This window comes from Nicotiana tabacum, chromosome 8 (genome assembly GCF_000715075.1).
Source record: "Nicotiana tabacum cultivar K326 chromosome 8, ASM71507v2, whole genome shotgun sequence".
Classification (NCBI taxonomy): Eukaryota; Viridiplantae; Streptophyta; class Magnoliopsida; order Solanales; family Solanaceae; genus Nicotiana; species Nicotiana tabacum.
In genome coordinates, this window is record NC_134087.1 from 173,607,657 (window position 1) to 173,621,666 (window position 14,010).

Here is a 14,010-nt window from a genome sequence, read left to right on the forward strand (position 1 = left end):
TGTTCAATGTGACCATGTTTTGGTTACCATAATTTTGCTATAAAGGTTCCTAATAAAGTATTGTTTAAGTACTACACACTTGGCGTCAAAAGTTTTTTTTCCAATTCGATTCAGGCTTCACCGGAGATTCACGATTTCCCAAAGAATTCAAGTCCTTTATTTATGGGCAAGAAAGAAAGTGTTCTTCTCATGGATACTTCAAGCCTCGTCTTCGATTTTTGACAAGCCTACACTCGACAAATCTTGAAGTAGGGGGCATCTGTAGACATATAAAATTTATTGGGTCTAATCCATACAAAATTTAGATTAAATTCAATTGGGTTAAATAATTAATTTGGGCTTTATAAGTTAAATTAGTCCATTTTATTATTTTCAAGCCCAAGGTCCATTACATATTAAGGCCCAAACTCATACCATGTGTCAAGTGACATGGCATGTCCAGTCAAATCTAAAACCAACACGATGATGTCACGTGTTAAATGATGTGGAAGTCCAAGACAAAAAATAAGAACCAACCACAGGTCACCAAATGGTAAAATTGACATGGGCCAATCAGAATCAAGCAAGAGAGTTTATATCTAGCTGGACTGTCCATCCCCTACAACTATAAATAGAAGGGTTACATAACTCTCAGGACATTCAGAGTTGGAGAAGAACACTCCGCAATTGGTGAAGGCATCCACAAACAGAGAGATCAATCATCAAGTGCTTAGTTCTTCAACAAAGGAGTGATCAACAGAGCTCTTCCCGGAGATCAACCCGTAACAAGAAAGTGTTGCTCGACGTTCTTGGCGATTAAATACATCACAAGGAGGTCTGCATCATCCTACATTCGAGAAAAACGCTTCTCAAGCCCTCGAATCACAGAGAATTTTAGACAGGAGAATCAAGGAATACATAGAATTGTACTCACAAATATTTATCCATAAAATCTTTTTTTCTTCATATTATTTTTGTTGCAGTTTATTTTTCGTCTTACGAAAATTTGTTGCGAACAACAGTGCATTCAAATGTATTTGTATTAACAATATTTTAATTATTCCTAAAACATGTTATTACTGTTGTATTCAGTATATTTCATTGGTTGTATTCACTGTATTCTTTTTATATTTAGTGTATTTTATAATTAAATATATTCACTATTTATATTCTGTTCTATTTTAATGTTTGTATTTAGTACATTTCAATATTTATATCCTGTATTTATGCATGAATACGGGTGTATTCGGCTGCATTGAAAAAATACAAACATTCGAAATACATAAATACATGCAAAAAATAAAGTATTTACCCAAAAATACAATGTATTTGAGTGAATTTGTACTAGAATACAATGTATTTATATCATTGTATGTGACTAAATAGCAAAGAAGAGAAGAAAGTTCGTCGGAGATGGCATTTTCCAGCAAAGCATAATATTGTATACATTATATTAAAACTAAAAATGGAGACAAACAAAAACCCCGGCCCTTGAATCTTCTCCAGCGTAAAAAAATATTGCAGTGTCCGTGTCGAGGAATACATTGCAATATCTGGCGTAGAAAAAAGTCGTTCTCTCTTTCTTTCTACTATTGCAATACAAATCCATTGCAAATATAGGACTTGCAGAAAATATCCATTGCTTAGAAGAAAGCCGTTGTCTCATAGGAGAGAGAGAAGGAAGAGAGAAAGAAAGAAGAAAAATTCTGAGATAGAATCGTGTGTTAATTGAAAGAAAAAGAGAAGAAAATCATAAATAGCGTATTTCATACCTCAATTGTATTATATACCATAAATATTTATTTTACTATAAAATATAAAAGGTAGCTATAGAAAATAATATTTTTAAAAAAAATTGGTTTATAATAAATAGGGTGTATACCTTTGTTATAGGAGGTAAAATTTCCAAAAATATATGGGCCATTCAAAACCTAAAGTTGACCTTAAACTCAAAAATTAAAAATATAATCAAGTTTGGCTATTCAAAAACAGATCATGAAATTGTGTTTCTTTACCAAAGTCGAATCAAATAACAAAAGCATATTTGTTAAAGGTTTTCACTTCTACTTCACATATATGGTTTTGATGACTCGTTAGTCTGATTTGTGTATTTAGTTCTTATTTAAATACACTTTAATTAGGTTTTGTGCATTGACGGTGCACCATTTTTTACACTATTAAATTAATTTGACCTATAATAACATGTATACTTAGGTAACAATGTAAGTTACTTAAAGGGGAAATTAGATTGTTGCCCCTCGTTTATCAAATTGTGATTTCTTCAACCCGAAACTAGAAACCATCCTTAATCTTGTTGTCTTTTCCATATCTCATCTTTCTGCAGCTTCCATAAGATGAGGAATGAGTTGCTTCAGTCACTCCAATGTGTACTAATTTTTAATACAAGAAACCAAACATCTTAATTAATTTAAATAATTAATCTACTCTTGCCTAACTAATCTATGTATAACTAATTTTTGAACCAAACGAACCCTTAGTCTTCCTAAATACATGGCATCTGTGATTTTGATAAAAATGAAGGGAAAAAGAAACTAGCAGCAGGTATACAAGCTCAGAAAGCTGCCTTATTCTCTCTCTCTCTCTCCCATTTGGCAGTCTCAATCAAACTTAAACATTTAAGCTCTTTTTTGTCCTTGTTTTTTTGGGTATATTGAGCCTTTTCCATGCTGCTAGTTCAACCGTTATGACATTAATTTGACATTTTGAGATATTATTCAGTAAGAGGTGAAGGTACATCGTACACGCACGTTGGCTTATTTTTTATGTTGATATTCATGGAGATTCGAAGCTCATAAGTTATGTTTTTCTATCGTAAATGATGAGGTATGCTTCAAGCTCCGTCACCATTAGGGGCGCCGGAGCAAAAGTTTAAGGTACGGGTTCAAGTTAAATTCAGTAACTTTGGTTCGAACTTTATATTTGCCTAAATTTTTTATCTAATATGTATAAATTATTAATTTAATAAAAATATATATATTGAGAGGTGACGGGGTACATCATGCTTCATTATCTTTTTCGCCTATTTTTTACGGAGCAAGGTTCAAGCATGACTGATGAGTTAATAACATGATTTAAGTGATTACGGTAGCATTAGCTAATTCATTATCTTATCACTATTTTATTCTCAAAGTCAAAAGATCACCGACCACTATCCTAAACCACTATTAGAAATCCGGTAAAAAGCGACCACAAAAAGCGACCAAAGTTGGTCGCTTATAGGCCTAAAAGCGACCAAAAAGCGACCAAACATGCCTGGTCGCAATATTGCTGGTCCCTTTATTTTAGGGACCAAAGTTGGTCGCTAATTAGCGACCAACTTTGGTCTCTAAGGTAAAAGGACCAAATATTCCGGGTAAAGACTATAGCGACCAACTTTGGTCGCTTTATTATTTTAATAATATAATTTTGGCGACCAAAGTTGGTCTCTAAATGTAAAATACGTTATTTATTTATTTATTATTAATCATAAAAAAGCGACCAACTTTGGTCTCTAATCCAAATATTATATTTTAAAATCTGGAAAATAGAGACCAAGATTGGTCGCTTTTTTATTAATTGTTTTTAAAAATAAGTGACCATAGTTGGTCGCTAACTTCAAGTAATAATTTTTTTTTTTAATTATAAGTGACCAACTTTGGTCGCTATATTTCTAGAAATTATATTTTTTAAATAGAATAGCGACCAAAGTTGGTCGCTTTTGAGAAATCTGGGTTAAATAGCGACCAAGGTTGGTCGCTATTGCCCAGAAAATTGTTTTTTTTAAGGGAAAAGCGACCAATTAGCGACCAAAGTTGGTCGCTTTTCTTGGTATATTTTTGCCAGAAAATGCCTGTTTTGGCAGCTACACCACCTGTCAGCTTACCAAAAATCCTAAACATGCATTTTATGCCAACAACAACAACAACAATAAACAACAACAACAACAATAAAAAGCAACAAAGTATAAAGTTCAATAGAACTAACACACTAAGCTAACAAAACTAAGTTAACGCTTATTACAAGCCCATTCGAAAACGGGTTCTATTGTCTAGTTCAAAGTATATAAAGTACTCAAGGAGTGTTCTTTCAGCATCCTCATCCGAAAGTTGGATTGCCTTGCCCGACTCATTAGGTGGCTGACTGCGTATGAATTCCCCCACATCAGCTGTGAAGCGAACCTATAAGAAAAATTATATTGAATTAGTATTTCAAAATTTATATAAAAGTAAATCAAAATACTTAATGAAAAGTAAAAAACTTACATGTATAGTCGAGGCTCGACCCTCGACCCACCTTTCTAGATCAGTCTCTTTCTTCTTCTTTACAATACGAGTCTCATTGAATAACTCATCTTACTTCATTGACATCATAAAGTTGTCTGGTGGCTTTGGTGATTATCCTCGTGGTACTATTACTCGGGATGAACTTAGATACAGAGAGTAACTTGGATACAGTACCCGACAGGGTGTGTCTTTGATCAATTGTTGTTCTCATTAGCGACAATGATGATGAGAAGGCAATGACATGTGTTTCAAACAGTGATGGTGTAGGTAAGAATTTAACATTTCCTAAGCAGATAAAAGAAGAGGTTATAGAGGAATTCTCTACTTCCTCTTGGAAAATGAAGTAGAGAATTCCTCTATAACCTTTTCTTTTATCAATTTAGGAAATATTAAATTCCTACCTACACCATCACTGTTTGAAACACATGTCATTGCCTTCTCATCATCATTGTCGCTAATGAGAAAAACAATTAAAGGCATACTATGCCAGGTACTGTGTCTAAGTTATTCTTGGTGGAAATTGCATTGCATGTATAATAAAGTCATCAACCCCTTCTACAAAATCCTCCCGCAATCCTAAATTTCAATTCATATCCACAAAAGTTCAATTCATACACACAAAAGTTCAAGTCATATCCTAAAATTTCAATTTATAAACTAAAATTCCAATACATAAACCAAAAATTTCAATTCATATCCTAAAGGTTCAATTCATATCCTAAAGGTTCAACGCATCTCCACAAAAGTTCAAGTCATATCCTAAAATTTCAATTTATAAACTAAAATTCCAATACATAAACTAATATCCTAAAGGTTCAATTCATATCCTAAAGGTTCAACTCATATCCACAAAAGTTCAAGTCATATCCTAAAATTTCAATTTATAAACTAAAATTCCAATACATAAACAAATATCCTAAAGGTTCAATTCATATCCTAAAGGTTCAACTCATATCCACAAAAGTTCAAGTCATATCCTAAAATTTCAATTTATAAACTAAAATTCCAATACATAAACTAATATCCTAAAGGTTCAACTCATATCCACAAAAGTTCAAGTCATATCCTAAAATTTCAATTTATAAACTAAAATTCCAATACATAAACTAAAAGTCCAATTCATATCCTAAAGATTCAATTCATATCCTAAAGGTTCAACTCATATCCACAAAAGTTCAAGTCATATCCTAAAATTCCAATTTATAAACTAAAATTCCAATACATAAACTAAAAGTCCAATTCATATCCTAAAAGTTCAATTCATATCCTAAAGGTTCAACTCATATCCATAAAAGTTCAAGTCATATCCTAAAATTTCAATTTATAAACTAAAATTCCAATACATAAACTAAAAGTCCAATTCATATCCTAAATGTTCAATTCATATCCTAAAGGTTCAACTCATATCCACAAAAGTTCAAGTCATATCCTAAAATTTAATTTATAAACTAAAATTCCAATACATAATCCTAAAGGTGCAACTCTTAGGGTTTCTTCTCTTTAAACAATTTCTTCCCCAAATTAGTAGGTAAAACTAAATATTTTGGACTAAATGTATTAATAAGAACCCTAAAAAATGCAAATAATATATAACTTTGAACCCTAATATGGTTGAGCTAACTTTGAACCCTAACATGGAGAAATTAAACCCTAATATGGAGAAATTAACTTTGAACCCTAACATGGTTGAACAAATAATATATAACTTTGAACCCTAACATGGATAAATTAAACAAAATCACTGTATTTCGAAAAAAACAAAGAAAGGAGAAAGAAACCTACCTTGGGAATGGAGGTCGCCGGCGGTGGAGCTGCTACCGTCGGTGGTCGTCGGTGGCGTGGGTGGCGCCGCTGCTGCTGGGAGTCGGAGGGGGGGGGGGATTTGAGTGTGAGAGAGAAAAGGGAGATTTTGGGGATTTTTTTTGAAAGAATGGGAGGGGAAACTCGATTTTGACACTGGAATTAAAAATAGCGACCAACTTTGGTCGCTATTTTGGTAGCAAAATAAGTTTTGACTTTTTGACCAAAATAGCGACCAAAGTTGGTCGCTATTTCTAAAAAAATTAAATTACTTTTAATTCAATTTAAAATTATGTACATATGTAGTATAAATTTAGGATTTTAATTCAATTTAAGCTATATATATATATATATACATATATAAATAAATATATAATATTTTAAAAAATATTATATATATATATATATATATATATTAATTGATATAAGTCAAGACGTTTTAATTTATTGTTAATATATATACATGCATATGAGTAGGTTATAAGTCGATGAATCAATTTACAAGTGTATCAATACCTAAAAGAACCCGTCCCTGTGTTCCGAGCGCTTCATGTTCTTATATATATATATATATATATAGACACACACGCACGCTTCGTTGTACTGCTTAACTGCATATATAGCATGTTAGAGTATATTTTAGTCTATTCATCCTTTGTATTACAAAAGTGTTAACGTGTTACATTTATATTATTTAGATAGTAAATACAAAAGTGATTTTTAATTTTGACCATTGTTGGCCTGAAAGAGACCAACTTTGATCGCTAAATATACATAAATATAGCTTATATATATATATATATATATATATATATATATATATATGCATATGAGTAGGTTATAAGTCAATGAATCAATTTACAAGTGTATCAATACCTAAAAGAACCCCTCCCTGTGTTAAGAGCGCTTCATATTCTTATACATATATATATACTATATTATACTATATATATCGAATATACACTAAGTATTAGTGCATTAGCTATATATATATATATATATATATATATATATATATATATATATATATATATATATATATATATATATATATATATATATATATATATATATATATATATATATATATATATATATATATATATATATATATATATATGAGTAGGTTATAAGTCAATGAATCAATTTACAAGTGTATCAATACCTAAAAGAACCCCTCCCTGTGTTAAGAGCGCTTCATATTCTTATACATATATATATACTATATTATACTATATATATCGAATATACCTTGATATATAATACACTTAGTATATATACTATACTATACTATACTATGCACTAAGTATTAGTGCATTAGCTAATATTATATCGAATATAGCTATATATATATAGCTATATATATATATATACATATATTAATTGATATAAGTCGAGACGTTTTCATTTATTGTTAATATATATACATGCATATGAGTAGGTTATAAGTCGATGAATCAATTTACAAGTGTATCAATACCTAAAAGAACCAGTCCCTGTGTTCCGAGCGCTTCATGTTCTTATATATACATACCTAATATTATATCGAATATAGCTTATATATATATATATATATATATATTAATTGATATAAGTCGAAACGTTTTAATACCTAAAAGAACCCGTCCCTGTATATATTGGAGTATATAGTGTGTGTATATATATACTAATATATATATATATACACACACACACATACATACATACATACATACATACATACATACATATATTAATTGATATAAGTCGAGACATTTTAATTTATTGTTAATATATATATATATATATATATATATATAGGTTATAAGTCGATGAATCAAATTACAAGTGTATCAATACCTAAAAGAACTTGTCCCTGTGTTCCGAGCGTTTCATGTTCTTATATATATATATATATATATATATATATAGACACACACGCACGCTTCGTAGTACTGCTTAACTGCATATATAGCATGTTAGAGTATATTTTAGTCTATTCATCATTTGTATTACAAAAGTGTTAGCGGGTTACATTTATATTATTTAGATAGTAAATACAAAAGTGATTTTTAATTTTGACCATTGTTGACTTGAAAAGAGACCAACTATGGTCGCTAAATATACATAAATTTAAATTAGCGACCAAAGTTGGTCGCTAAATTTAAATCAAATTTATTTATATTTTATATAATATTTAAAATAATAATATAATTGTTAAACGTTAGAACTCGATCCCAGATTAGCGACCAAAGTTGGTCTCTATTTTCGTAAGCGACCAACTTTGGTCGCTAAATTTGAATTATATTTTTTTATATTTTATAATTTTTTTTAAATAAAAATATAATTATTAAAATTTTATAATTGGGTCCCATTTTAGCGACCAAAGTTGGTCGCTATCTGCTTACCCCTTAATTAGTGACCAACTTTGGTCGCTAATTTAAGTTATATTTATTTATATTTTATAATTTTTTTAAAATAATATTATAATTATTATAATTATATAAGTGGGTCCCCCTGTAGCGACCAACGTTGGTCGCTAATCTCAGTATACCTTTGACCAAGCAAGTCTGACCAGTCCGGTCAATATTTTGATAAAATTAGCGACCAAGTAGCGACCAACCTTGGTCGCTAATGTATATCAAATAATTATTTTATTATTTTCGCCAATTTAGCGACCAACTTTGGTCGCTTTTCTTGACAGACCAACTTTGGTCGCTAAAGTTTGGTCGCTTTTTTCCGGAATTCTAGTAGTGAACCATGCACTCTATGAGATCTCGTGATTCATTCATTTCTGACTTCTCTACTATCTTGGTCTTTTTTTTGGGGGGGGGAGGGGGGTGCATTTTGTAAATATTGAAGAAGCAGAAATCATTCAGTCTTCTTTAATGAAAAACAAAAAACAGTCAGAATTTTCATTAAGAGCAGTCCTAAATATAAAGAACTAACCATATGAAATGTCAGGGGATCTCATTATAGTATATATATTAAAATTTATTACCTGCAAAATGAGATTTTTCGGCAAAGAGGTGTCAAGTGACACCCCTGAGAATAAAGATGGCTTCGCCAGACTGCCACTGTATATACGTAATTAATCATAACCGTCACTATATATACGTAATTAACCATAACCAATTGTTGACTAATTAACCAACAATTAATATATATTTTTGTTACTGTCTTAGCAAGATGGTATTGTCTTTAGATTCCAATTGCTGGCCGCTCAAGAATGAAAATCGAACAGGCAAACTTATAGCTTGAATGGGTTATTCGTTTCAATGTTAACTGAATTTTTCTTTAGTGTTTTTGAAGAAACTCGCAGAGATTCTGGTCGATATTGAAGCAGAGCAAACACAAATGAGGGAAGAAGAACGCATGCAGAGTTTTGGAGAGAATTTTCTATTCATTATTAATGAAATAGTAGTACAAATGTAACGACCCGATCGGTCGTTTTGAGCTCCGGCGCGTCATTCAGCAGTTTGAGGCCATGAGCAGCTTCATCTCAGGTATATTGACTTGTGTGTATGGTCAGAATTAAAATTCAGGAAGTTTGGAGTCAAATCTAAATGGAAATTCTCATTTTGAAAGCTTAAAATTGAAGAAATGAACTAGGATTGGAATTTTGAGTAAACGACCTCGGAATTGGGATCCGAAGGTTCCACCAGGTTCGTATGATGATTTTGGACTTGGGCGTATGCCCGGATCGGGTTTTGGATAACCCGAGAGCGTTTTGGCGCCTATTGTGGAAGATAGCATTTTAGAAGAAATTGCATCAGTTTGGCTTAAAATGCATTTCAGTGTTATTGATATCCGTTTGGAATTTCGAGACTGGGAATAGCTCCGTATGGTGATTCTAGATTTGGGAGAGCGATCAGAAGTGAATTCAGAGGTCCGTAGTTCATTTTGGAGCCGTTTGGCTAAATATAGAAATTTGAAGGTTTTTGAGAAAATTCGACCGGAAGTGGAAAATTTTGATATCGGGGTCGGAATGCGATTCCGAAAGTTGGGGCAAGTCCGTAATGTCGAATGTGACTTGTGTGCAAAAATTTGAAGTTATTCCTGAATGATTTTGGTAAGGTTTGAGACACTTAGTCTCTTTTAAGGAAGCTTAAGTTGGAAAAATCAACCGGATATTGACTTATGTGTTAGAGCGCTCGAAATGCGAATTTTATGATTCGGATAGCTTTGTTAGGTAATTTGAAACTTAGGAGTGTGTCCGGAATATTTTTGTGATGACCGGTGTAGAATTAAGCTTGAATCGGCAAAGTTAGTATTTTGGCGAATTCCGGTTGATAGGTAAGATTTTGATCCGAGGCTCGAAATGGAATTCCGAGAGTTGTTGTAGCTTCGTTATGTCATTTTGGACTTGTCTGCAAAATTTGAGATCATTCGGACTAGTTTTGACGTGTTTCGGCATCGGATGTGGAAGTTAGAAGTTTCAAAGTTCATAGGTTTGAATCCGATGCGAATTTGGTGTTGTGATATTGTTTTGAGCGTTACGAAGATTGGAACAAGTTTGAACGATGTTATAGGATATGTTGGCATGATTGGTTGAGGTCCCACTGGCCTCGGGTGAGTTTTGGGTGGTTAAACGGACTATTTCATCTTTGAAAAAAATTGCAGAAATTTTTAGGCTTCTGCTGTGCCCAGAAAATTTCAGGCGCGAGGTGTCCAGTTTGGAAGCTCATATCTTGTAATCTATAAGAAATCAGAAAACTTGCAAAATACAAAAGTTGTAGCCCTTACATTCTAGTTTTCATAAAGTTAAACCATTCGCGATTTGGATATTATTTTAGAAAGTTAAGATGGATCGAAAATGGCTGGTAGAGCGATTTCGACAGAATTTACGGATGCGCTTTAGAAGCTCATATCTCGGGATATATAAAGAGTTATATGGTGTACAACCTATCAAATTAAAGATATTCGAGTCTAGTTTTTAAATCTTCAAACCATTTGTCATTTGGATATTTATACAAGACGTTATGGGTGTTTAAGCAGAAGGTGTCCGACAAGGGAAAATTTTAATAGGATGTACAACTTGTATAGCACAAGTGCAAGGTACAACTCGACGAAGCACGGGCAGATTCTTTAAAACACGGATTTGGCTTATTTCTTTCATTTCTTTCATTTGGCTTGGATTATTTTGGAGATAATTTCAAGGGGGATTTCATCAAGCATCAAAGGTGAATTGTTTCTACTTATTTCCAAGTTAAATACATGGATTAGAGCTGAAAACTCAAGTAATTTAAGGACAAAAATAGTGGTTTAGGGCTTGAAACTTAAGAGGATTAAATGAAGATTTGAGGGGTCATTTGAACTCCGATTTTGGTAAATTTGATATGTACGGACTCGTGGCGAGACGAGGAATCCGGTGATGTAAATTTCGTAATTTTTCGAGAAGTGGGCCCGGGGCTCGGGTTTTGCGAATTTCATGAATTTCGATATTTTTCGAGTCTTTTCGATTGGGTTATATTCCCTTAGCCTATTGTAATGTATTCGTTGTGGTTTTGACCAGATTCGACGCTCGAAGAGGTAAGTTCGATAGGCAAGGGCATAGCGGAGTAGACGTTGGACCGTCTTGAGGTGAGTAATGATTTTAAATGATGCACTGAGGGTTTGAAACCCCGGATTGCACAACATACTGCTATGTTGAGATGAGATACGCGTTGTATGACGAGCGCGGGGTCATTTACTATTGGAGATTGTGACTTGGTCCATCCCTGTTGATATTTTACCGCGTAATTGATAAAGATTTATTGTTTTTCACTATGATTGGGCTTATTGCCATATTTGGGCTTCGTGCCAATTATCTGAAATCTTTTATGAATTTACATCACTATTTTCCTCACGAATTGAAATATTATTTGAACTCAGTCTAATTGAATTATATTATTTTGTGAACTCAGCTATATTTATACTCATCTCGAGATTTAATGATATTTATAATGCTGTTGAGCTGAGCACTATTGTTTTACTGATGCCCAAGAGGCTTATGATTATTTTCTGGACTGATTGAGGCCGAGGGCCATACGTGAGGATATGTTGAGTGATGTGAGGAGGCTTTCAGGCCTCGAGTGTTATATGAGGAGGCTTTCAGGCCTCGTGTGTGATGTGTGAAGGCTTTCAGGCCTATTGATATTGCGCTTGGGCTGTAGGAGCCCCTCCAGAGTCTGTACATACCCCCAGTGAGCGCAGGGTACCCAGGTGAATTGGGAGTGGGCCCGAGAGGCCGTTGCTTGTGTGTGGTGAGTTGGGAGTGAGCCCGAGGGGCTGATGTTGTGTGCTGGTGAGTTGGGAGTGAGCCCGAGGGGCTGATACTATACTGAGATTTACATATTGAGCCTGAGGGGCAAGCTTTTGATTATCTTTACTGTGGAAATTATTTGTCTTTACTGTTTTAAAAGAAGAATTATCTGATACTCACTGTTTTACTGTATAACTGATTTTACTGCTTGGGCTAGCACTATATTGTGCCGTTATGAGATTTCATGTTTTCAATCGTTATTTATTTTTATTACTCACTGGGTCGGAGTACTCACATTACTCCATGCACCATGTGTGTAGATACATGCAGAGTTGAGTTCGCTCCTGAGCGCTGATTCTTTCCAGGACAGGCGGTGACTAGGAGTAACAAGGTAGTTGTTTACGTCCGCAGCCCCGTTTTCTCCCTTATCTTTGTTATTTATGATAATTCCAGACTTTGTAAAATATTAGTAACCTCTGTAGTAGCTCATGACTTGTGACACCCCGATTTCGAGCTGAGTTGGGATGGTTTTCCTTGTTCTATCACGTTTATTTCGCATTTAAGATTATATTGCCCATGATTTAGACTTATTCCTGCTAAGTAATTATAAAGAGATGTATTCTTTTGTTGATTGGCTGGCCTTGTCCTCACGAGAGGCGTCATCACGACCGGGTTGGGATTTTGGGTCGTGACAAGTTGGTATCAGAGCCTAGGTTACTAGGTCTCGCGAGTCATGAGCTGGTTTAGTAGAGTCTCACGGATCGGTACGGAGACGTCTGTACTTATCCTCGGGAGGCTGCAGAACCTTTAGGAAAAACTTCATATTCTTGAATTCTTAATCGTGCCTTCTTGATTCAGCTTGAAAAAGTAACTTTTACAGTTTCTTCCACATATTCGTATGCGCGAACGAATGCTCAGTGTTAGATGTGCCTTGATGGCTTGTAATTCCCCGATCGATGGGCGAGGTGTAATCTCTGTGAGTTTGATGTTAGGCCAGTCGGGAGGACTTGAGGCCGGATTATTGCCTATGGCTTGAGCACCAGGGTGCTGATTGTGTGAGCAAGTGTTTTGAACTTATATGTTCGGTATTGTCCCTATTAGTGGGAATGATGGATGGATAGCTACGTGATGAGTATGTTACAACTGCGAGATGTATCTATATGACTTGGAAGTGACGATGGAGACCTGTTGGATGATAGGTGGACTATTAAGTGTTTGATTTTTCATTGTGATGCTTTGTCAAGTTGTGGATGTGTTGTTAGGATGGTTTTGGTGATTCTCTGGCAGGTGGATAGGCCCAATTACAAAGGAAACTCTGCCGAAATTTTTGAAAAATTTGGGACTTAGTAAAAAAAATTGTCGCCTAAAGAGGGCTTAACTGTTGTGTGAGTTAATGAAGGAGTGAGTTTAATCTCACCATGGTATTATGGCAGCAATAGTGTATATGTGTTGTGATCTATGGCTTTGATCCAAGTTGGGGAGTTTGCTATTGATTAGATAATTGTGCGGTCATGTGCTATATTGGTTCCGGTTCGAGGCATGCTGGCGAATCAGCTCTGGTTACGGAAATTGGTCCGAAGATGGCACGAGTGAGGGAAAACTTGGACAAAGGCTACATGGTGTTTTATAGATGTGTGAGAATCACAGTATGTCTTAAGCTGTCGTTGGTAAAGAATGCTCGGTGCATGGAGCAGGAAGATGTTTGGTTGTGCTGGAATGAGGTCA